Below are 21,826 nucleotides of genomic sequence, written 5' to 3'. Positions count from 1 at the left end.
TAAATAGAAACTCATCCTATTTCTCTTAGCACAGAGCTTCCCATCTGGTATGTGGGGGGAAACTAGAGAGCCACCAATGGTTTACAAATGTGTCATGAGATGCTGATGGTTGTCACATTTTAAACTGATAAAAACTCAAGATCAATTTCAGTCAGGCTTATATTTTAATAATGGGGATGGAAAAATCAATGCATTAACTAGTAAATAGATAATGGCCTAGACATTAGTATTTCTGGAGTAACATTAAACTATATTTTAAAAGTTTTTGCAGCCATTAAAATTTTTTTTTTTTAATTTTTTATTTAAGAAAGGATTAGTGAACAAAAGCATAAGGTAGGAGGGGTACAACTCCACACAATTCCCACCACCCAATCCCCATAACCCACCCTCTCCCATGATAGCCTTCCCATTCTCTAGCCCTCTGGGAGCATGGACCCAGGGTCGTTGAGGGTTGCAGAAGGTAGAGGATCTGGCTTCTGTAATTGCTTCCCCGCTGAACATGGGCGTTGACTGGTCGGTCCATACTCCCAGTCTGCCTCTCTCTTTCCCTAGTAAGGTGTGTCTCTGGGGAAGCTGAGCTCCAGGACACATTGGTGGGGTCTTCAATCCAGGGAAGCCTAGCCAGCATCCTGGTGGCATCTGGAACCTGGTGATTGAAAAGAGAGTTAACATACAAAGCCAAACAATTTGTTGAGCAATCATGGATCCCAAGTTTGGAATAGTGGAGAGGAAGTGTTAGGGAGGTACTCACTGCAAACTCTAGTGTAATCCTGCTTTCAGGTATATATTTTGCAGTAGTTTATGGATACGTGTGCACATACGCTCTCTCTCACAGAAACTGGTGTATGTCTAGGTTATGGGACTTTGTTAGAAAGTGAACTACCTGAGATGAAATTAGAGTGTACTATAAAAGGAAAGGTCTCACCCGAGTAATGAAGCTGAAGGGTTGTCATTCGACACGTGAAGTCTCTGGATACACTCTGAGGTGAAGCATGTTGAGATGGCAATCGTTGCTTTGGTTAGGTTGTGATCGGCGGATGCAATATTATTTGGTATGGATTGGGAGATGCATACGGGAAAGTGGGCCCTATCCAAGGGTGCCAGGACTGGGGGAAGTAGGGGCTCTATAGTGAAGATGTGAGGTTCCTGCTGTCTTAGGGTTCAAAAAGACAATCAATAGTTAATATTATCATCACATTATTTGTTAATTGGGTTAACTTTGAAAAGTCCCTTTGTTATGGTTTGCTGTACAGTACCCAGTATCTTGTATATAGCTGTGCTGTTGGGAGCTTCTAATCTACTTGGTCTAGGCTTTTGAGAGAGTCCGCATATCAAATACGTAGCCTATCTATTAAAAAGATTCAGTTTGTCTTTTGAGAACCTTTGAGACATACAATTGATTTCCCCCTCTCATATTAATTAACTACTGATTTATATGTCTACATTTTGCTAGGAGTGTACATAAACACCATTCCCATCACCAAAGGACCGTGACCCATCCCTCCCGCCCATTCCCACCCCCCACTGGCCCAGGAAGCTACATGTCTACCCTTCACCACTGGGTTTTTACTTTGGTGCCCTACTTACAATTTGATCAGGTCCTGCTTTTAGTTTCTCTTTCAGATCTTCTAAGTCAGCTTCTGTTGATGAGTGGGATCATCCCATACTCATCTTTAACTTTCTGACTTAGTTCACTTAACATAATTCCTTCTAGCTCTGTCCAAGATGGGTCAGAGAAGGTGGGTTCATTGTTCTTGATAGCTGCATAGTATTCCATTGTGTATATATACCACAGCTTTCTCAGCCATTCATCTGTTGTTGGGCACCTGGGTTGCTTCCAGGTTTTAGCTATTATGAATTGTGCTGCTATGAACATAGGAGTACACACCTCTTTTTGGTTGGGTGTTATGGAGTCCTTGGGGTATAACCCCAGGAGAGGAATTATTGGGTCATATGGAAGGTCCATGTCTAGCCTTCTGAGAGTTTTCCAGACTGCTCTCCACAGAGGCTGTACCAATTTACATTCCCACCAGCAATGTAAAAGGGTTCCTCTGTCCCCACATCCTCTCCAGCATTTGTTGCTGCTGTCCTTTTTGATGTATGCCATTCTTACAGGAGTGAGGTGGTATCTTAGTGTTGTCTTAATTTGCATTTCTCTGACAATCAGTGACCTAGAGCAGTTTTTCATGTTTGTTAGCCTTTTGGATCTCCTCTGTGGTGAATGTTTTGTTCATTTCCTCTGCCCATTTTTGGATGGGGTCATTTGCTTTTTTGCGGCTAAGTTTGCTGAGCTCTTTATATATTTCGGTGATTAGTTTCTTGTCTGATGTCTGGCATGTGAAGATCTTCTCCCATTCTGTGAGGGGTCTCTCTGTTTGTTTAATAGTTTCTTTGGATGTGCAGAAGTTTTTCAATTTGATGTAGTCCCATTGGTTTGTTTCTGCTTTGGTCTTCCTTGCAATTGGGTTTGATTCATCAAAGATGTCCTTGAGGTGTAGATGGGAAAGTGTTTTACCAATGTTTTCCTCTAAGTATTTGATTGTTTCTGGTCTGACATCTAGGTCTTTGATCCATTTGGAGTTGATTTTTGTTTCTGGTGAGATAAAGTGGTTCAATTTCATTCTTCTGCATGTTTCAACCCAGTTTTCCCAGCACCATTTATTGAAGAGAGCCTCCTTCTTCCATTTAATCCTTTGGGCCCCCTTATCAAAGATTAGATGCCCATAGGTGTTGGGATTTACTTCTGGGCTTTCAATTCTGTTCCACTGGTCTGTGTGCCTATTTTTGTTCCAATACCATGCTGTTTTGATGATGATGGCTTTATAATATAGTTTAAGGTCTGGGAGTGTGATGCCTCCATTTCTGTTTCTTTTCCTTAGGATGGTTTTGGCAATTCTAGGTGTTTTCAGGTTCCAGATAAATGATTGTAGTGTTTGTTCTATTCTCTTAAAGAAGCTTGGTGGAACTTTGATGGGTATTGCATTAAATTTGTATATGGCTCTGGGGAGAATGTTCATTTTGATGATATTTATTCTTCCAATCCATGAGCATGGGATATCTTTCCATTTCTTGGTATCAGTTTCTATCTCCTTGAGTAGCGACTCATAGTTTTCAGCATACAAGTCTTTCACTTCTTTGGTCAACTTTATTCCTAGGTATTTGATTGATTTTGCTGAAACAGTAAATGGGAGTGATTTCTGGATGTCTTCTTCTTCAGATTTAGTGTTTGCATAAAGAAATGCCACTGATTTTTGTACATTGATTTTGTAGCCTGATACCTTGCTATATTGCCTAACAACTTCCAGTAATTTTCTACTGGATTCTTTAGGTCTTTTTACGTATACTATCATATCATCTGCAAATAGTGAGAGCTTGACTTCTTCCCTTCCAATCTGTATCCCTTTGATTTCTTTCTCTTGCCTGATTGCTATGGCAAGAACTTCCAATACTATGTTGAAGAGTAACGGTGACAGTGGGCAGCCCTGTCTAGTCCCTGATCTGAGGGGGAATGCTTTCAGCTTCTCTCCATTGAGTATGATGTTGGCTGTAGGTTTGCTATATATAGACTCCACTATCTTGAGGAATTTCCCATCTATTCCCATTTTTTGTAGAGTTTTGAGCATGAATGGGTGTTGGATTTTGTCAAAGGCTTTCTCTGCATCTATTGAGATAATCATGTGGTTTTTGGCTTTGCTTTTATTGATGTGATGAATGACATTGATTGATTTACGGATGTTGAACCAGCCTTGCATTCCTGGGATGAATCCCACTTGGTCATGATGAACAATATTTTTGATGTGTTGCTGTATCCGGTTGGCCAAGATCTTGTTTAATATTTTGGCATCTATGTTCATCAGAGATATTGGTCTGTAGTTTTCCTTTTTTGTTCTGTCCCTATCAGCCATTAAAATTTTACCACAGTTGAAACTGAACACTTGACATGGTTCTTGCAGTAAAGATTCAGAAAACTTGAGCTGTCACATGGTTTGCCAGAGTTCTGTGTGGGGGTGACACATCCTCAAGGTAAGCTAGACAGGTATATCATTTTCCAGGTATGTTATGATGAAGACAGGTTGGGGAGTACAGTCCTTGTCTATAATAATCACAACTGTTCAATGTGGTTTGTAGACAGTAGATGATTATTAACTGCTTACTAATGTGCAACTGTAAAGATAGCCGCTGAAAATAACTGACTTCCTGAAAAATGTAAGAAGAATCTAAATAAAGTGCACTAGGAGTTATTGAATTGTCAGAATATGCAAAAATGTGTCCTAACATTTCAAACAACCCAGTATTTAAAAATTTTAGTAATATTTAAAATGTTCACTTTCTTATATATTTTTATGGGATAGGAAGATAAAGAGGGGAAGAGAAAGATACCTGCAGTACTGCATCATTCATGAAACTTCTCCCCTGCAGGTGGGGAACAGGACTTTGAATCTGGGTCTTTGCACATGGTAATGTGTGCCCTTATTACCACAGCCCTATTTAGCATTGTATATGGTTAAAGATAAAGTACACTGTTATTAATCCTACATGTATAAAACAAAACAAAAACTACATTTCATTTACTATCTTTCTGGCATCAGAAGTAGTACTGGGATGAAGGATAAAGTTGCCCACTTTCCTATTCTGCTTCTATTGAGATGAACAGCAGTTTCCATTAGCTAGGTAAGTTAAGTTCCTGTGCAGGGCACCAGACACCAAAAATTCTAGATTTGTTAGGAAATGATATCAATACTTGAATGCATTGTTGGAGATTGAATCCAGAGCCTTACACATATACTGTGCCACTCAGTCACTTCCACAGGTCTGTCTGTCTGTCTGTCTATCTATCTACCTACCTATCTATCTATCTACTATCTATTTTTCCTCTTGGTTATCGCTGGGGCTCAGTGTCAACACTATGAATCCACTGCTCCTGGCAGCCATTTTTTCCATTTTATTGGATAGGACAGAGAAAAATTGAGAGGGGAGGGGAGATAGATAGATAGATAGATAGACAGACAGACAGACAACTGCGGACCTGCTTTGCTACTTGTGAAGTGTCCCCACTGCAGGTGAGGAGTGGGAGTTTGAACCCAGATTTTGTGCAAGTCCTTGCACTCAGTACTATGTGCACCACTGTCTGGCTCCTCTTTTTAAAATTTTTGTTACCACTGGTGTTTTAACCACTCCCGGCTTTTTTTTGGGGGGGTGGTTGGGGGACAGAGGAAAGGAGAGGAGGGAGAGGGAAGGAAGGAGAGAAAGCGCTCACTGAAGCTCCTCCCAGTTTGGTGGGCAGGGTTTGAACTTGAGTTGCATGTCTGGTACCCTCACAAGTGAGCTAGCTTTCTAGCCCCTCAGACCAATTTCTAAAATACTTATATGGAGAGAGAAAAAGCAAGCAGAAATCTCTCCACTATCCTCAGCGTTTCACTTGTCTTTGTCCTTGGTGCTCTTGTGTGGTGTGGTGCTAGGGATCAAACCAAGACATCAAGCTTGGATAAGAGCAGGTCAATATGCTGACACCACACTGGACCCCTGGGCAATTATTCTTAACTGTGTGTTCCCTTCCACTTACTTTAGCTTTGTTGCTATTTTTGTGTGTCTTCACTGGAACGTCACCTCTTTGAGACAGCCTTTTTTTTCCAGATAGAGACAAGAAACCAGAGAAGGAGAGACAGAAAGATAACAAGCACCAAAGCTTCCTCCAGTGAGTGGAGGCTTGGGTTTGTGCCCACAATAAAGCAGACACAATATATATGTGAGCTATCTTGCTGGTCCTAGCTTTGTTATTTTAAAATATTCTGCCTTACCGCCTTTAAGAGCCTTGGATTGCTCATGATGACATAGTATGCTTTAGCCCCTACTAGGTTAATATGACTTTATAACTTTAGTTTCTCAAAAAAATTTTACTCATTATGACAAAAACCATTACTTATAGGGGAATAAAAGAAAACAGAAGAAAAAGATAAACAATTGTATTATGAAACAATTACAAATGTGAGCTTTGAAATTCAAAAGCAATGATAACTCCTGTATTTTTCTTTCTTGAAACACATGCTTCTGACTTTTTTTCCCTGGATTCATCATATCCTGGTCTCATCCACCAGAACCTGTATACATTTTAAAAACTTAATTTATTAATTTGTTATAACAGAGAAAAGTTGAGAGGGAGGGGAAGGTAGAAAGGGAGAGAGAAACAGACATCTATAGATCTGCTTCATCACTTAAAGCTAACCCCTGCAGGTTGGGACTGGGGGCTTGAACCTGCATCCTTGTGCATGGTAATATGTGTACTTAATCAGCTGGGCCACTGTCCAGCCACAGGCCCAGAATAATTTTTATACTGTAAGACTGAGAATGGCAACTCTCCTTGGTGATAGGGTTGTTTTCTGAGCGATGGATCACTTGACAACTTACAAACAAAACAAAACAAAATCAAACAAAAAAACCCTCCATCTGGATCTCTTCCATCTCTTCAAGATTCAAAGAAAGCAATCTGTAACTGTTTTACAGCCATGGGAAGAATTATTGTTATTGTTTAATTCCTTTACTGTGGAATTAGTGTTTTACATTCAACAGTAAATACAATAGTTTGTACATGCATAACTTTGACCAGTTTTCCATATAACAATATGACCCAGCTAGGTCCTCTAGGTCCTCTGTCATCATTCTGAACCTGTATTCTCCCTCCCCACCAACCCCAGAGTCTTTTACTTTGGTGCAACATGCCAATTCCAGTTCAGGTTCTACTTGTGTTTTCTCTTCTGATCTTGTTTTTCAACTTCTGCCTGAGAGTGAGATCATCCCATATTCATCCTTCCGTTTCTGATTTATTTCACTTAACATGAAATTTTCAAGGTCCATCCAAGATCGGCTGAAAACAGTGAAGTCACCATTTTTTATAGCTGAGTAGTATTCCATTGTGTATATATACCACAACTAGCTCAGCCACTCATCTGTTGTTGGACACCTGGCTTGCTTCCAGGTTTTGGCTATTACAAATTGTGCTGCCAAGAACATATGTGTGCACAGATCTTTTTGGATGGGTATGTTGGGTTCCTTAGGTTATATCCCCAGGAGAAAAATTGCAGGATCATAGGGTAGGTCCACAGAAGCTGGACCAATTTGCACTGCAAACAACAGTGCAGGAGGGTTTCTTTGACCCCACAACCTCTCCAGCATTTGTTGCTGCTACCTTTTCTGATGTATGCCATTCTTACAGGAGTGAAGTGGTATCTCATTGTTGTCATTATTTGCATTTCTCTGACAATCAAAGACTTGGAGCATTTTTTCATCTGTTTCTCAGCCTTTTGGATCTCTTCTCTGGTGAATACTCTGTACATGTCCTCTCACTATTTTGGATGTGGCTATTTGTTTTCTTGTTGTTGGGTTTGGCAAGCTCTTTATTTCTTCTGATTATTAGCCTCTTGTCTGATGTATGGCATGTAAAAATCTTCTTCCACTTTTTGCAGGGTCTCTTGGTTTGGGTAGTGGTTTCTTTAGCTGTGCAGAAGCTTTTTAATTTGATGTAGTCCCATAGGTTTATGCTTGCCTTAGTCTTCTTTGTAATTGGATTTGTTTCATTGAAGATGTCTTTAAAATTTATGTGGAAAAGAGTTCTGACAATATTTTCCTCTAAGTATCTGATAGTTTCTGGCCTAACATACAAGTCCTTGATCCAATTGGAATTTACTTTTGTATTTGGTGAAATATAGTGGTTCAGTTTCATTCTTCTGCATGTTTCAACCCATTTTTTTCCAACACCATTTGTTGAAGAGACTCTCCTTTCCCCATTTAATAGTCTGGGCACCTCTGACAAAGATTAGATGTCCATAGGTGTGGGAGCTTACTTCTGGGCTCTCAATTCTATTCCACTGGTCAGTATGTCTATTCACGTCCTAGTTCCAAGCAGTTTTGATGACAATGGCCCTATAATACAATTAGAGATCTGGGAGTGTGATGTTATGTTCTTTCTTCTCAAGATTGTTTTGGCAATTCTAGGTCTTTTCTGGTTCCAGATAAACATTTGTAGCATTTGTTCTATTCTCCTAAAGAATGTTGTTGGGATCTTGATGAGGATAGCATTTAATCTGTATATGGCTCTGGGTAATATATTCATTTTGATGATTTTAATTCTTGCAACCCATAAGCATGGAATATTTTTCCACTTCTTTGTGTCGTTTTCAATTTCCTTGAGTAGTAACTCATAATTTTCAGTATACAAGTCTTCCACTTCTTTGGTTAGGTTTATTCCTAGGTATTGTATTGTTTTTGTTGTTATAGTAAGAGGAATTGATATCTGGATTTCAACTTTTTCTAACTTAGTGTTTGCATAGAGGAATGCCACTGATTCTTAAATGTTAATTTTGTAGCCTGACACCTTAATGTATTGCCTGATTATTTCTAAAAGCTTCTTGCTGGATTCCTTAGCTTTTTCTTTGTATACTATCATGTTATCTGCAAATAGGGAAATTTTGACTTCTTCTCTTCCAATCTGTATCCCTTTAATTCCTTGCTACTACCTGATTGCTATGTCAAGAACTTTCAACACTATGTCGAATAGTAATGGTGATAGTGGGCATCCCTGTCTAGTACCTGATCTGAGAGGAAATGCTTCCAGTTTTTCACCATTGAGTATGATGTTGGCTGTAGGTTTGGTATATATAGACTCAACTATCTTCAGGAATTTTCCACCTATTCCTATTTTTTGTAGTGTTTTGATCATAAAGGGATGTTGTATTTTGTCAAAGGCTTTCTCTGCATCTATTGATATGACCATGTGGTTTTTGTTGATGAGGCGGATCACGTTGATTGATTTATGCATATTAAATCAACCTTACATGCCTGGGATAAACCCCACTTGGTCAATGTGAACAATCTTTTTAATATACTGCTGTATCTTGTTGGCTAGAATTTTGTTCAATATTTTCGCATCTATGTTCATCAGAGATAATGGTCTGTAGTTTTCTGGTTATATCCCTGTCTGCTTTTGGTATCAAAGTGATGTTGGCTAATAGAAGCTGAAAGGGAATATTCCAGTGTCTTCAATCTTCTGGAAGACTTTTAAAAGTAGAGGTATTCTTATTTGAAGGTTTTGTAGAATTCATTTGTAAAACCATCTGGTCTAGGAATTTTATTTTGGGGAAGGTTTTTGATAACTGTTTCAGTTTTATTAGCTGTGATGGGCCTGTTAATATTATCTAGTTCTTCTTCACTTAATTTTGGAAGTTTGTAGGTATCTAAGAAATCGTCCCTTTCTTCCAGGTTCCTTACCTAGGTAGCATATAGTTGTTCATAGAAGCCTCGCATGATATGTTGAATTTCTGCAGTGTCTGTTGTGATATCTGCTCTTTCATTTACTATCCGATTTATCTGGGTCTTCTCCCTTTTTTGTTTTGTGAGTCTGGCTAAAGGTTTGTCGATTTGGTTCACTCTTTCAAAGAATCAACATTTACTTTCCTTGATCTTTTGTATGGTTTTCTTATTTTCAGTGTTATTGACTTCTGCCCTAACTTTAGTGATTTATTTCCTTCTGGTTGCTTTAGGGTTCCTTTGTTCTTCTTCTCCATCTAGGTCTTTAAGATATGCAATCAGGATGTTTATTTGTGCTTTTTCTTGTTTCCTAATGTGTGCTTGTATGGCTATGAACTTCCCTCTCAGTACTGCCTTAGCTGTGTCCCAAATATTTTGATAGCTTGTGTCTTCATTTTCATTGAACTCTCAAAACATTTTGATTTCCTCTTTATTTCCTCTTTTATCCAGTAGTTGTTAAGTAGTGTACTGTTGAGCTTCCACAGTTTGGGACTATTATGAATCTTTTGTTGATTGTTAAGTGTTAGTTTAATTCCACTGTGGTCTGAGAAGATGCTTGGGATGATTTTGATGCTCTTGAATTTGCTGATGCTGCCTCTGTGGCCTAACATATGGTCTATCCTTGAGAATGACCCATGTGTACTTGAGTAGAATGTGTATTACATTTTCTTAGGATGAATGACTCTGAAAATGTCCAATAGTTCTAGTTTACCTATCACCTCATTTAGCTCCCTCATGCCTTTATTTGTTTTCTGCCTGGATGATTTGTCAAGTTGAGAGAGTAGGCTGTTGAAGTCCCCTACTATGACTGTGTTGCTGGTAATACATTGCTATAGCTCTTTTAGTAGATGTTTGATGTATTTAGATGGCTTCTCATTGGGTGCATAGATGTTAATGATTGATAAGTCCTCTTGATTGACTGATCTTCTGAGCATTAAGTAGTGTCCATTCCTATCTTTTTAAATTTTATTTATTTTAAAGTCTTTCCTGTCAGATATGAGAATAGCTAGTCGTGCCCTTTTTTGAGGGCCATTGGCTTGTATAATAGTTTTCCATCATTTCACTTCGAATCTGTGTTTGTCTTGTTGAGTTAGGTGAGTTTCCTGTAGACAGCATATTGTTGGGTTGTGTTTTCTGATCCATCTTCCAACTCTGTGTCTTTTAAATAGGTGAATTCAGGCCATTGATTTATTAATATCAAAGATTGAAGATATTTTAATGCCATTCTTGTAGAGTTTTAGTGTGTTCTGATATATGGCCTATTTATGATGGCCTGACTGTTTATAGGAGAACTTTCAGAATTTCTTTCATGGAAGGGCTGGTGATAGTTAATTCTTTCAACTGTTGCTTTTCTGAGAAGGTTTTGATGCCTCCATTTAGTCTGAATGACAGTCTAGCAGGATATAATAGTCTTGATTGAAAGCCTTTCTCATTGAGCACTGAATAGCTATCTTGCCATTCTCTTCTGGCCTATAGTGTTTGTGTGGAGATGTCAGTTGCCAATCTTATGGGTTTTCCTCTGTAGGTGAGTCTTTGTTTTTCTCTTGCAGCCTTCAGGATTCTTTATTTACATTCTAAATAGGATGTGTCTTGGTGTCTTTATGTCTGGGTTAATTCTGTTTGGGTCCCTCTGGGCTTCTTAAACTTTTATGTCTTTGATGTTTTCTATACTAGAGAAGTTCTCAGCTATTATGTCCTGAAGAATGCTTTCTTCCCCTCCCTCTCTTTCTTCCTCTGGTAAGCCAATAATGCATATATTATTTCTTTTGAAGTCATCTCATAGGTCTTTGTTGTTGTTTTCAGTATCCCTTAATCTCTTTTTGAGATCTCCTACTTCTTTTTTAGCTATCTCTGATTCATCCTCGATCTTGCTAATTCTGTCTTCAGCCTCATTGATTCTATTCTCTCTTCCCTCTAATGTTTTCTGGAGTTCATCTCTTTTGTTACTCTGTTCTGATACTATTTTATCTTGTTTGGCTTGTTGTCCTCTTAGCTCAGCTATTTCAGCTTTCAGCTCTCTAATAATCTTGATATAGTTAGTGTTTTCTTCCAGAGTCTCATTTGTTGTTCCTGTATTTCTGATGACAATTCTTTCAAACTCTTTACTCACTCTTGTGATTATTTCTTTAACTAGTGTTTCGATACTGACCTCATTATTTTGTGCTTCAACCTTTGTGGGGGGTTTAGCTGGACACTTGTCCTGGTTAATTTCCCCAGTATTTCTTCTTGTTGGTTTAACCATTTTATATAGTATGTTATGAGGTCCTTCTTTCAGTGGTTTTCAAATTACTGACCACTCTTGCCTTGTTTCTAAGTAAGATAATTAACAGGTTCACAGTTGTTGAAATTGACAGTTGTTTCAATATTATTTTAATCCCTGAGTTGGAGCTCAGGGGCTTAAAAGTATCTTGTTCTTTTTCTTCCCTGTATGCTAGGGGAGCCTGTGGGCTTTTAAACTATAAGTAGGCTTCTTAGCTTAATCACTGACTGCTGACCAAGAAATAAAGTAGGGTGTGGCAGAGATAATCCAGTGGTTATGTTAAGAGACTTTCACAGCCCCACTGCTAGGCCATGGAGGTATAGATCTTCTCCTGAATTTCCTGGTTAGTTCTCTGTCCCCTGGTGTCAACACAGGGCCACCCCACTGCTGCTCCAGATTCTGAGGGCAGTAGCAATGGAGACTCACAGCTGCTTTTGGTGAGTTTTAGGGGGTCCTCTCCTCCCTTCAGCTGCCTTTTTGTTGGTGAAACAGACTGGAGGTGGTGTCTCAACTGGTAAACTGCCGGACCGTTACCAGCCACTTAATCTCTCCCTAGGCTCCTCTCTGTCCATGAGCCACATGTATTTTCACACACCGGTGATTTGGTGGGTTCCTGATGTCATTGTAGCCCTGTATTGTTGTGATCCCAGGTGGTCTCCTTGGTATTCCTAGTTGGCCGGGAAGAGGAGAGGAGAGAAGCACAGCTGCTGCTGTTCTGTAGTCTTGCCTCCGGAAGTCCCCAACATGCCCTGTTCTTATGGTGTTAGAGGGGGAAGAATTATTTTTTAAAGAGCCAATTCAACTTGACAATTGTTTCCTCTTTGGTGAGTATAGGATAAAAGGCGACTATCCCTGGGATCTTTAACTCTGAAAGTGTCCATTGAAATACAGATCTGTTGATATTGTTTACTTCTTGGAAAAACAGTTTAGCTCAGTTGTTTTGTCTTTTATTTTATTAGTGATTTAATAATGATTGACAAGATTGTGGGATAAGAGGGGGTAAAATTCCATACAATTCTCACCACCAGAGTCCCATATCCCCTCTCCTCCATTGGATATTTCCTTTAAGATTTTTTATAGTTATCTTTATTTATTGAATAGAGATAGTTAGAAATCAAAAGTGTAGGGGGAGTTAGTGAGAGAGAGAGACATCTGCCGCACTGTTTCACCACTCACAAAGCTTTTCCACTGCAGGTGGGGATGGAAGCTCGAACCTGGGTCCTTGTGAATTGTAACATGTGTGCTCAACCAGGTGTGCCAACATCCAGCCATTAAGTTTCTCTATTTTTTATCCCTCTGGGAGTATGAACCAAAGATCTTTATGGGGTGCAGAATGTGGGAGGTCTGGCTTCTTTAATTGCTTCTCCACTGGACATGGGCATTGGCAGGTCAATCCATACATAGAGAATTTACAGTTTCTTCTTTTCTTAAGGAAGTCCTTTGTCATCCAAAAAACATACATATTATGTAGTTTTCTTTTTGTTTAAATTTTATCATATTTATTCATTTTTTGGATAGAGACAGAGAAACTGAGAGGAAAGGGGGTATAGAGAAGGAAAGACAGACACCTGCAGCACTGCTTCACCACTCATTAAACATTTCTCCTGCATACGGGGTTGGGTGCTTGAACCTGAGTTGCTGTCCATTGCAACATGCACACTCTTCCTGGTGTAGCACCACCTAGCCCTTGGTTTTACTTTCTATAATAGCATTTAGGGATATAGGACACTTTAACAAAAAGAAAAAAGAAAAACAATTTTATAAAAAGTTCTGTAGAGTTGTGCTCTCTATTGATGTAAGCTATACATATTCAATTTTTCAATACATCTAAAGGCACAGGTGACCTGGATGTAAATTGGGTTTCTTTTTTTTTTAAGTGTTTGTTTATTTACTTGATAGAGACAGACATTGAGAGGGAGAGGAGAATTAAGGAAAGAGACAGAGAGACACCTTTGCAATGTTTTACCACTTGTAAAGCTCCCCCCCTGCAGGTGGATATTGGGGACTTGAACCTGGGTCCTTATGCATTGTAATGTGCACTCAACCAGGTGCATCACTACCCAGCCCCATAAACTGGATTTATTTTTTTTAATTTTTATAAAATGGAAATATTGACAAAAACAGAATAATAGGGGTACAATTCCACATAATTCCCACCACCAGAACTCTGTATCCAATCCCCTCCTTTGATAGCTTTCTTATTCTTTATCCCTCTGAGAGTATGGACCAAAGATCTTTATGGGGTGCAGAAGGTTGAAGCTCTGGCTTCTGTAATTGCTTCCCTGCTGAACATGGGCATTGGCAGGTCACTCCATACTCCCAGCCTGTCTCTCTTTTTCCCTAGTGGGGCAGAGGTCTGAGGAGGCAGAGCTCCAGGACACATTGGTGGGGTCATCTGCCCAGGCTGGAATCATGGTAGCATCTGGAACCTGGTAGCAAAGTAATGAAGCTGAAGGGTTGACATTCCATGCCTGATGTCTCTGGACATAGCCCAAAGGGAAACATGCCAAGGTGGTACTAGTTGCATTGATTGGGTTGGGATCAGCAGATGCAGTACCAGTTGGTATGAATTGAGAGAAGCATGCAGGAAAGTGAGCCCACCTTAGAGGTTCCAGGACAGGAGAAATAATGGACTTTGTAGAGAAAGGGGAAGAAGGTTCCTTTTGTCTTAGGGTTTAAGAATGCAATAGATAGTTATTGCTATAACCAAATGATTTGAGTTAACTCAAATTGGGTTAACTTTGAAAATCCCATTGCTAGGATTTGCTGTATCATACAAGACCTTGCCTTTTATGTTACTTACATATAGCTGTGTCTTATAAAGTAACACCATCAGTTGTTTCTGCTCTCCCTGGTCTAAGCTTTAAGAGCTTTAATATTTCAAAGAAAGAGTCACTATTAGAAATGTACTAACAATTTGAGCACAGCATTAAAATCCATGAGCATGGGATATCTTTCCATTTCTTTGTATCATTTTCTATTTCTTTGTATCATTTCTATTTCTTTGTATCATTTTCTATTTCTTTGAATAGTGACTCATAGTTTTCAGTATACAATTATTTCACTTCTTCGGTCAGGTTTATTCCTAGATATTTTATTGATTTTGTTTTGATAGTGAATGGGAGTGATTTCTGGATATCCTCTCCTTTGGATGTGTTTACATAAAGAAATGCCACTGATTTTTGAACATTGATTTTGTAGCCTGACACCTTGCTATATTGCCTAATGATTTCAAGTAGTTTTCTGCTGGTTTCTTTAGGCTTTTCGATGTATACTATCATATCATCTGCAAATAGGGAGCATTTGACTTTTTCCCTTCCAATCTGTATTCCTTTGATTCTTTTCTCTTGTCTGAGTGCTATGGTGAGAACTTCCAGTACTATGTTGAAGAGTAATGGTGATCATGGACTCCACTATCTTGAAGAATTTTCCATCTATTCCCATTTTTGTAGTATAAACTGGATTTTTAACATTGCCTTTCTGGTTAGGTGATTGTAGTGGACGTTTTTCATCACTCCTTCAAATTATTTCTTTCTGAGTTTAACGGGATTGATTTACAATCATCCCTTGTTTATTGCAGTTAGTCATTTCCAGCCTTTACTGCAATAAGTGAAATTTCCATGAAGTAGGATTCTTTATTTATAAATCAAATAGTTTTGCAATTAGAGCATATAAAACCTGTTTATAATGTGCTAAAGATGGTTTTTAACATTATTAAAGTCCTCTAGACATGAAATAACACTCCTTTAATTTTGCTTCCTTGTTGAAAGAGACAGTAGCTTTTGCACAAATGTTCTTTTCATCTTTATGGATGGAGAGAACAGTAGACTCATTCAAGCCATAATGGTGGGCAACATCCATGATTTTCTTGCCATCTTTAATCATATCTCAGAGTTTCATATTCCCCTGGATGATAAGCATCTTCCTCTGGAGTTTAGTTTAGCCTATAGTCCATATGCAGAATAATTTTAATTGTAATTGTAATTGTAATACAGGGGTGTATAAGTGACTCAGACAACCAAGTGCAAACTGTATCATTTTCACTGTGTCTATCAACTTTTTAGTGAATATATTTGAAAAAAAAAAAAAACCAACAGAATGAAGCTGTTGAAGTGCAAAGTGGCAAGGGATAACTGTATCCCATTTCCCATGTCAGGAATGTGATTTAATTAGCAAGCCAATAAGCCTTTAATGTTGTCCTATCACATTTACAACTAAAACTACAAGACAATGCTAAAAAAAAAAATAGAGAAATATATACAGAAATAGAAGAACATTCCTTGTTCTTGGATCGGAAGAGCAAACATTATTAAAATAACCATTCTACCAAAAGCAACCTACAATTTCAATGTAATCCCTATCAAAGTTCCAATGCCATTTTTCAAACAAATTGAAAAACTTATCCAAAGATTTGTGTGGGACCACAAAAGGCCACAAATTACCAAAGCAGTTCAGAAAAAATATATATATCACACTTCCCAACTTCAGTTTATATGACAAAGAAATAGTAACCAAAACACTTGATCAATGGGGCAGAACTGAAAGCCCAGAAATGAGCCCACACATATATAGCATATATAATAAAGGGACCAAACTTTTCAATGGGGGTAAAGAAGTATTTCTTCAACAAATGGTGCTGGGAAAATTGGACAGCAACATGTGTAAAAGTAAAACCATATCAGCACAACACCATATATCAAGGTCAGATCAAAATGGATTAAAGATCTAGATATTAGACCAGAAACTCTAAATTTTGTAGAAGAAAATGTTGTTGGAACTTTGCAAGGCCTTCATATCAAAGATGTAATTGGAGCCTCAATTCCGTGGGCATGGACGATGAGCACAAGAGTAGATATTTGGGGTTACATGAAACTAAAAAGCTTCTACACACTGAAAGCAAAATGCCTGAGAGTAACCAGGCACTTGGGTAAATGGGAGAGATATTTCCACATTACATATCAGACAAGTGACTGAATTGGTGCAGATCTACAAAAGAAGCAAAATTAACCCAATAAAATAGTGGCCAAATAAATAAATAAACAGCTTTCTAAGAAAGAGATACACATGGACCATAGACACTTATAATTAGAGAAATGCAAATTAAAACTATGCTAAGTTAACACCTCACACCTTAAAGAATAGCTTATAACAATAGAGCAGAAAATGACAGGTGTTGGTAAGGTTGTGGAGAAAAAGGAAATCTATTACACTGTTGGTGGGAACACAAGTTGGTACAGTTCCTTTGGAAGATTAAATGAAAAGTCCTTAAAACAAAAATGGAATTATTTTATGATCCAACAATACCACTTTTAGGCATTTATCCAAAGGACACTGAAATACTAATTAGAAGGAACATATACACCCCTATGTTTATAGCTGCATTATTCACAATACCCAAAGAGTAGATGCAGCCTACATGCTCATCAACAGATGACCGGTTAAAGAAATTATGTGATATATATTCCATGGACTACTACTCTAAAATCAAAAATATAGTATTGTGTCCTTTGGGACAAAATGGGTAGAACTGGAGGTGATTATGCTTAGCAAGATAAGTAAAGAGATGAAAGATAGATGGTTTCACTCATATGTGGAATCAAGAGAACTGTTACATATGAACTTGAAAAAAAAAAAACCCAGAAGTAAGCAAACTGTTTCTAAGACTTGTGAGAACTATGGTGGTTATCTCTGGGAGATGAGTGATAGGGATACCGAACTCTGGTGGGGGGTGTGGTGTGGAACTATCCACTGTAATCTTTTTTTTAAAAAAATTTTTTTATGTTTTAAATATTTATTTTATTTATTTATTCCCTTTTGTTGCCCTTATTGTTTTATTGTTGTTGTTGTTGGATAGGACAGAGAGAAATGGAGAGAGGAGGGGAAGACAGAGAGGAGGAGAAAAAGATAGACACCTGCAGACCTGCTTCACCGCCTGTGAAGCGACTCCCCTGCAGGTGGGGAGCCGGGGTTCGAACCGGGATCCTTATGCCCGTCCTTGTGCTTTGCGCCACCTGCACTTAACCCGCTGCGCTACAGCCCGACTCCCTCTACTGTAATCTTGTAACCTTTCATGTAACCTATTATTAATCACAAATAAAAATAATAAAGATGTACTACCATTGGGACAGACATTTATATTATAATCTAAAGCACTTTTCACAGTGACAATAATTTTATTTAGTTTGCCTATTTTAAAAGAGTTAAGAGAAAAACTAAATTTAGTGTTAAAGTTTGCACATATTGGGAAATAAGCATCAGCATTCACTCCTGCCTCCCAGAGAACCTTCCCTGTAAAACACACCTTTAATTTTGATAACCACTTTAAAGTCCTGTTTACTTTCTGAGGGGGAGATTTAGGATGTTCAGTGGATTAGATTTATATCATGTTCAAAAGAAAAATAAGGTAGTTTAGAATATTTGATGCATTTTCAGAAATGTTATCGCTCATGGAACACTTCATAGGTGCTCACTTACTTGAAACTATCTCATGCACGAGCACAAAGAAATCCATTAGGTAATCCCAGCTAGAAGAATCAATGCTCACATGTAGATTCCCTATTATAAAGCATTTCGGTCTCAGAGCTGCACTTTTTATTGTTGAAAATTGTGTTTTGATACACTTGAAAAATTTCATTAAAAAGCAATAAATAAGAAGCAAGTTGGCAGAGAATAGTCTAGAAATTTAAATGGATTCTCCATCTCAGGTCATGGTTTATAGTTGCAATATAAAGTACTGAGACATGAAGAAGCTCCCTGTGGCAGTTTGCTTAGGATATGGAGATTTAGTCTTCACTCTTGGATTAAAGCTAGGTAGAAGTGATTTGTCTCCTAGTATTTTTTTTTGCTATTGAAGTACTTTACCAGAAAAGAAAAACACATTGTCTTCCTGAAAAATGCTTCACTTTATAGCAGAATTTGCCTCAAGAGATTGCCTGCCATGGCATCACACATATAATGTAATAGTAATAGATATTTGAATTGAATTGAAGTTGACTTTTTGTAAACTACAGTCTTCAAGATTTCTGAACTTAGCTTCTGTTGTAAGGCCTGAGAATTTGGTCTTTAATTTAATGGAAGATTATATTTTGTTTTACTTCTGTGTAACCTAAAACAAAATATAATCTTCCATTAAATTAGCTTCTTACAGTAACATTATCTTTATTATATTCCAAGAAGTTGCAGTACATGTCAAATCATTATATTATATGTCAATTTAGCCCCATTTTTTAGACACACAGAGGCAGAGAGAGAAAGTAAAAGAGACCACATGCTGAAACTTCTTCCTTTGGTGCGGTGGTGGTTGGACTCAAACCTTGATCATGCACATGGCAAAGCAGCACACCACACATATGTGCTATTTTGCTGTCCCTTAGTTCATTCCTTCTAGTGCTGTAAAGAAGAGGACTCAGTCTGAAAGGCCTCTTCACAAACAATAAGTCATTCATGCAATAGATACCTGTTTATCAGTTATTACATAGAAGTTATTTGTGGGGAAGAAGAAAAAAGAGTTACAAAATATAAGGAAAAACCTTTAAAGACTAGAAATGCATTATTATGTATATAACCTAGTTGAGTACAAAATGTATATTAAATACCTTATGCTATTAAGCCCTGTTGTGGGCCACTCCAGAAAATTATCCTCACTATAAAGCAGCAACGATAAGCCATACTCTCCAAATGGAGGCTGGGTCAGCCTTCTCTACCACTTGAAGAAAACTGGTCCTGAAACGAGAGCACCTAGAATATTGCCTGCTGTGAGCATAGACTGCAAGCTCAGGCTGACGGGACTCAAGAGGTTACAAAGGCTTCTGTGCTAAGTATGAATAGATATGGGCCCTGGGTCATATCGATGGGATAAACAGTCCATTTTATTGAATAGGACAGAGAGAAATTGAGAGGGAGAAAAGGAGATAGAGAAGCAGAGGGAAAGACAGACACCTGCAGACTTGCTTCACCTCTTGTAAAGCGTCCCCCTGCAGGTGGAGAGCTGGGGGCTCAAACCCGATTTTTGGCATTTTGTACTAGGTGCACTTAACTGGGTGTGTCACCACCTGGGTCCCTTATACATATATATTTTCTTCTTTGAGTTTTGTAGCTATTCTCTGCCCTAATACAGCTTTCCAGCCCTATGCTCAACTCTGACAGTAGCTTCCCAGATAATATTTTTAGGTCACCTGCATGTTGGCTATCAAGCTCCAGCAAAAATACTAGTCATGGGGCCCTAGGAGCATAACCAAAGTAACCTTCTAGATTCTTTCTACCCCAAGATCTCTATTCTCATCTGCTATATTCCTACCTTTTGGTTCTTGTTTATTAATAATTTTGTCTTGCTTTATATCTTACCACCTTTCAGCAATCAAGTTGCAAATGCTACTGATTCCATCCTGACTTTCCTGGACAGATGACCTCACCAATGTGTCCTGGAACCTTACCTCTCTAGAGCCCTACCCCACTAGGGAAACAAAGAAACAGCCTGGGGTTATGGATTGGCCTGGCAACTTCCATGTCCAGTGGAGGAGCAAGTACAGAAGCCAAAACTCCCATCTACTGCACGCCATAAGGAATTTTGGTCCATATTCCCTGTGGGGAAGACCTGACAATGGAGGATGACTAGAGGGTTCTGTATTCCAATTCCATTAGGACCCGGAGAGTGAAGAGAAAATTTTACAATGGAGGGAATGGGGACACAAACACTGGTGGGGATAGTGCAGAATTATATCTGCTTTCTCTTAATTTTGTAAGTCAATATTAAGTCACTAATAAAATTTTTTAAGTACTTTATGATATTATTGTAATATAAGGTAGCATGTGAACAATGCTTTATAAATTATATAGAAAACACAAAGGAGACACAGAGAAGACCATATTTAACTTCTTTAATATCTGAAGTTAAGGATGTTTTAATCCCATGACAGCCACTAGCATATATTGAAGTGGTTTAAAAATTTTAAAGTATATAAAATTCACCTGGGACTATTAAGCAGCATAATTTGTTGGTCTGAAAATCTTGAAATATAAATTTAAAAGTAAATAAAATAAATATCTTGAATTCCCCTATCTAGTTTAATATGGGTTCTGGAGATCACCTTGTAGAGCAGACACTTTATAATGCATAAGGATCTCTGGGTTTGAGTCATCAAAACTACATAGAATCGCTATCATGGCAGGTACTATATAGTACCTTTCTATCTTAAAAAAAAGTTTGCTGAAAGCAGTGAAATCACATAGGTGCAGTGAAGTGCTGGCATACAACAATGGCAACACTTGTCCAAAACTTAAAGGCCAGTGACTATCCTCAGTGAGAGCAGCCTCTTGTGAACCCCTAATACTCTAGAGTTTGATCTAGGTGGGAATTTAGATCAATGACCCTATCAGAAAAATCTTAGAAATAGCCTCAGACAAAATATAACCAGACCAAGGGATTTGTGAAAGTAGAGAGTAAGGAAAGATTTTTGTCTTTCACTTGACTCTGGATAGATGAGAACAATAGTTATTACCAAAAATTTAAAACTTCAAGCTATCAGGCCGATCCATACTCCCAGCCTCTCTCTCTCTTTCCCTAGTGAGACAGGGCTCTGGGGAAATGGGGCTCCAGGACACATTGGTGGGGTCATCTGCCCAGGGAAGTCCAGTTGGCATCAGTAGTATCTGGAACCTGGTGGTTGAAAGAAGAGTTAACACATAAAGCCAAACATATTTGAAAATTCACGAACTAAATTATTCTGTTATGGTCTACAGACAAGAGATTTTCCTACCTGTCACATAAACTCTATTGCCATTGCCTTGTAGTTCAGATCTTTTTCTGGGCTCAGTTCCCTCCATTTCCTTATAGATTTCATGTATGAAGAAAACTCCCTAATTTGCTTTTTTGACAATCTCCTTTTCAATTTTACTTCCTAGGGCATCTTGACTTTATAAGTCATGATTTACGATCTTAATTTATTAAATTATCTCTTTTTTTTGAGGGGCAGGGGGATTCATCTTAAAAGTATGACACAGAGAGATTTCTTACAAAAAGTTCCAATGAGTATAAGGTAACTATAAAAAAACCAGAAAATACATCAGGAAATAAGCTATTATGAGTAAAACCCAAGTAGACACAGCCAAGAACAAAACTAAGTCAGTAGAGTTTACGGATAGTGAAGCTATAAGATAGAACATGGATTGGTAATATTTTCTAGTAAAAGAATAGGTGGCAAGTTGTTTAGGCTTCTATGTCATATTGTTTTTTATTAAACTGTATTAATGTTTTAAAATATTATTAGA

The 21,826-nt window shown here is 38.1% G+C and overlaps 1 protein-coding gene across 1 annotated transcript in view; it reads right to left on the bottom strand.

Annotated features, from left to right (window-relative positions):
* CPA6 (carboxypeptidase A6) overlaps positions 1-21,826 on the bottom strand; it is a 320,500-nt gene that overhangs the window by 192,788 nt on the left and 105,886 nt on the right. The gene's annotated exons all lie outside the window — the stretch shown is intronic.

Source organism: Erinaceus europaeus, chromosome 1 (genome assembly GCF_950295315.1).
Source record: "Erinaceus europaeus chromosome 1, mEriEur2.1, whole genome shotgun sequence".
Classification (NCBI taxonomy): Eukaryota; Metazoa; Chordata; class Mammalia; order Eulipotyphla; family Erinaceidae; genus Erinaceus; species Erinaceus europaeus.
This window is presented reverse-complemented; position numbering and strand designations above follow the sequence as displayed.